Consider the following 4520-nt stretch of genomic DNA (forward strand, 5'->3'; position numbering starts at 1 on the left):
ATTTAAACGGCGGTTTTTGGTTCGGACCGCCGTTGATTTTAAAAATTTATTCTATAAATTTGTCGCTTTCATACATTGTCGCGGTTAAAATTTAGGGTTCCAAGTTCTTCCTCTCTCAGAGACACTGTCTCTCACATCTCAAAGACAATAATTTGGATGTCTTTCTCAAAGAGAAATTGAGCTTACTAGCATCAAATCTATGTCCACAAGAAGAAGCTTGTCAACTAGCCTTCTCACTTCTTGATCAAGCCTGATAGGACACTTAGTGCTTCTGAATACTCCTTGCTTTCCATCAAAAGAGATGCAAGCATGGCCTCCACTCGCTGTCGAAGGAAAGTTCGCTTCTCAGGGAAATCTGAAGATCAGATGTGCCTGATCCTCCGCTTGATTTTCTTTACTAAGAAGATCCGTCAGATTTGTGATAGCCTCTTCCTTTATCCGTAGAGCTTCGGAAGAAGAAGATGGGTTTCAAGAATGCGATAAAGAATAGAAATGGCTTCAGATGGCCTCTAAAGCATGAGCAATCGAATCAGTAGTTGCTGGGAGATATGATGAAGACATTGTCAATGCTTTTCTCATCGTTTATATTAAGGTAGATTTATAATTACCGACGTAGATTATTTTGTTAAACGTCGTTAAGTTTAATACAACCGGCGTGGATTTTATCAACTTCGAAAAAATTGTCTCTCTGATTGCAAATCTGTGTCATCTGTTAAGATTATGATGTGGAACAGAGTTCCATCTGGTAAGATTTCATAACCCTTGGGATCTCAGAAAAATCTGATTATGTCGGCGGTTTTCTATATAAACCGTCGTGGTTATTTCAATTCTTGTCATTAAGTAGATCTACCGACGTAGGATAAGAAAATCAAAGAAAAAAATTGTAAACAAAAATTCTTATTAAGACGACGGTTTAAATTAAAGTTACGATGTATAAAATGAATAAATACGACGTTAAATATTTAAAGATAACGTCGTAGAACTATACGAGAATGACGTCGATATATTTATATTTTCCGTCGTTGTAAATTAATTTAATACGGCGATATTTTGTATTTTAAAGCCGTGGATTTGTTTGTAATTATACGGCGTCTTATACGAAAACCTCGTCGTGTTATTTTATGAGTAAAAACGGCGGCTTTTATTGAAATCGCCGTCTTTACTTTCTACGTCGGTCGATTCATAACTTCTGCCGTTCTTTGTTGGCTTTGATTTTACACTGCGGAAATCTGTTTCAAATAGACGTCGGTTGTTTAATTAGGTACGTCGTTGTTTTTGAACAGCCATTTGAATCTCCATTTTTAGTTGTCTAAGGAGGTATAACACGACGGTGTTTTTAGAACCGTCGTCTTTTTAAAAACCACGACGGTTTTCACTTGGACCGTCGTTATTTTCTGGTCGTCTTTTTCACTTTTTGTAGTAGTGAAAGGGGGTAGAAAAACATAGTCTGCAAATTGAACAAATCGCTATATGGCTTAAAACAAGCTTCTAGACAGTGGTACATGAGATTTGATGAAGTTATTAAGACATATGGTTTCACAGAAAATGTCCTAGATTCATGTATATATGTCAAGATCAGTGGGAGGCACTATGTTTTACTTGTACTCTATGTGGATGACATTCTCCTAGCAAGCACTAATCTCACATTGTTACATGATGTCAAGGTCTTCCTATCTAAGCATTTTGAAATGACTGATTTGGGAGAGGCATCTTATGTTCTTGGAATAGAAATTAGCCGAGATAGGAAAATAGGCTTATTAGGACTTTCACAAAAGGGGTACATTGAGAAAATACTCAAAAGGTTCAATATGATGGACTGTGCAGGGGGTGATATGCCTATTAACAAAGGAGATAAGTTCAGTCGTAAACAAGCACCAAAAACATATCAAGAGAAGTTGGAGATGGCAAATAAGCCTTATGCTTCATTGGTTGGCAACCTTATGTATGCTCAAGTCTGCACAAGGCCTTATCTTGCTTTTCCTTTAAGTATGTTAGGGAGGTTTCAATCAAATCCAGGACAGGCTCATTGGGTTGCAGGGAAGAAAGTCATGAGATACTTGTAGAGGGCAAAGGATTTCAAGATAGTTTACAAAAGGAATGAGAGCTTAGAGTTGGTTGGCTATGCAGATGCTGACTTTGCAGGGTGTGTAGATGACTTAAAGTCTACTTCAGGTTTTGTTTTTCTATTTGGAGGAGCTGCAATTTCTTGGAAAAGTGTTAAGCAATCTATTGTGACCACCTCAACTATGCAGGCAGAGTTCATAGCTTGTTATAAAGCAACATGTCAGGCTATTTGGCTGAAGAATTTTCTAACTAGCCTGAAAGTTTTGGGAACAATTGGGAAGCCCATTCAGATTTGGAAAGATAATAACTCAGCTGTATTGTTTGCAAAAGGGAACAAAAGGTCAATCAGAGGGAAGCCTCTATCGCTAAAGTTCTTATCAATGAAAGAAAATATCAGTGAAGGAAGCATTGCCATGGATCATATTAATACAGAGTCCAATCTAGCAGATCCATTCAATAAAGGGCTACCAAATAATGTTTTCAAGAGGCATGTAACTAGTATGGGGGTGTTATCCAATTTTGATGCATAAAAACAGTAGGAGCAGAAGAGACGTAGCGGGAATTTGCAGTTTTGTCGTTTGAGCTCTGATTGAGGTGCATGATACCTTTTTGAAAAGGGAATGAAGCCAGGAATCAAACTCACTGCTATGCTATGACCTATTGTGTTTTTTGGCCATCTGAGGTCGTTTAGCTTTCCAAAAACGCATTTAAAGAGTTGAAAGTATTGATTTTGATGTTGTTTTTGCTTATTTTATTTGGTCAATTTGTTCTGCATAAACTGTTTTGTTATTTGAATGTAATTAACAGTGAATGATTTGTTGCTAGCTTAAGGTTAACTGTTAAAGTATTGCATTCATAACAATGATGTCTTTTACCTGGAGTAAAAGAAAGGATCTTGAACAATCCTATAAGTCGGACTAAAAGAATTATCATAGTAATTATGTCAATTTGGTTAGTTGTGATTGTTCTATGATTTCAATCTTGATGGCAGCCCTATGTAACAGTGGATTTGATAACTGTAGTTGTAAAGACTTCATGGAAGTTTCTTTGCTCAGTCTTCATAACTCATTATCATTTTCACTGTTGACAAGTGGCTTGATGAGGAAACAAAATCGAACTGTATTCCACAAGGCCTTACAATAATTGACATAGTTCTTTAGTGATTATTTGACCAAGTGGGAGAATGTAAGATTTGCATTCTAATACAAACTCTAAGATGGTCTTCTAATCACTTAAGGATAACTAGTCCAATGTCAATTAGGATTACATGGATCGATTTAATTTTAAGGCTTGATATATGACTGTTTCAGATAAATACAAGTGCTTAAGATTTCCTAACTTTAAATGGATTGAGATACCTAATCCTTTTGGTTAAAGGAGTTTAAGCAATTCATGATGAGGAGGATCCTTAAACTATGCCTATAAAAGGGAGGTCCCTATGCTAACGGCAAACCACTCTCAAATTATTCTACCCCATCAAGAAGAGATTCAAGCGCCGGATAGCGTAGAGAAACTACCCTACTGCAAATCTGCCTAAAACTAGTGATCCTGTTTAAGAATACTGCTGCAGAATTCCAGTTTCCTTCCAGAGCAAGAAATCAAGTTCTTATGCAGTAATTATCACAATGTCGGATCAAGGTATGTGTTTTGAGTATATAAACCTATTAAAGTCTAACATTCTTTTCATATTTATACAACTCCCGAATCTCCCCATCTATGGCAATCAAGTCATAGAAGGTTGAGTGTGATGTCGGATGCAAAAAAGTTGAAATTTTCAAAGTAACATCATAGAAGGTTTTCAAAAACATCACAAATATCACAGCTTTTTCCCAATCTTTATCACTAGGTGGACCCTCCCTCTTATTAGTCTTAGACTTTCCCTACCCTTTCCCACTCCCTTCATTCTCTCTTCCTCTCATTCTTTTTCCTTGAAGTACATTAAGTAGGAAGAATTAAGATCATCTCCTATCTTATCAAAAGCTTTTTGAAATTTCAATGCTGCGTCAAGCATCAAATAAATGGAGTTCCACCTAGTGGGCACATCCATCACCACCAACCCCTTGCACTATATTTTTTCGGTCTCAACATACATTTTGATCTAAGTCAACTGAGAAGGTGAGGACCTCACGAACTTCACTGCATTACGGGTTGCCGCAATGGAGCTTTCCAATCTCTTCAAACCCTCCTTAACTATCAAGTTGATTATATGAGCACTACACCTCATATGCATGTGAACTCCTCTTAACACACTATTTGAATCTTTCCACCCATTTATTTTCTTCCTCAGGTAGTCAATTGTAGTTAATTACCTTAGTATTGGCAGCCGCATTATTCACGGTAATTGTGAGTATCTTTTAATGTCCCCAATCAATCAAAGAATTTTCAAGCAATTTCCCAATGCTCTCCCACTTATGACTATCAATTACACAAAAAATTAGGATTCTTTTGTGCATTTT

Source organism: Prunus dulcis, chromosome 8 (assembly GCF_902201215.1).
Source record: "Prunus dulcis chromosome 8, ALMONDv2, whole genome shotgun sequence".
Classification (NCBI taxonomy): domain Eukaryota; kingdom Viridiplantae; phylum Streptophyta; class Magnoliopsida; order Rosales; family Rosaceae; genus Prunus; species Prunus dulcis.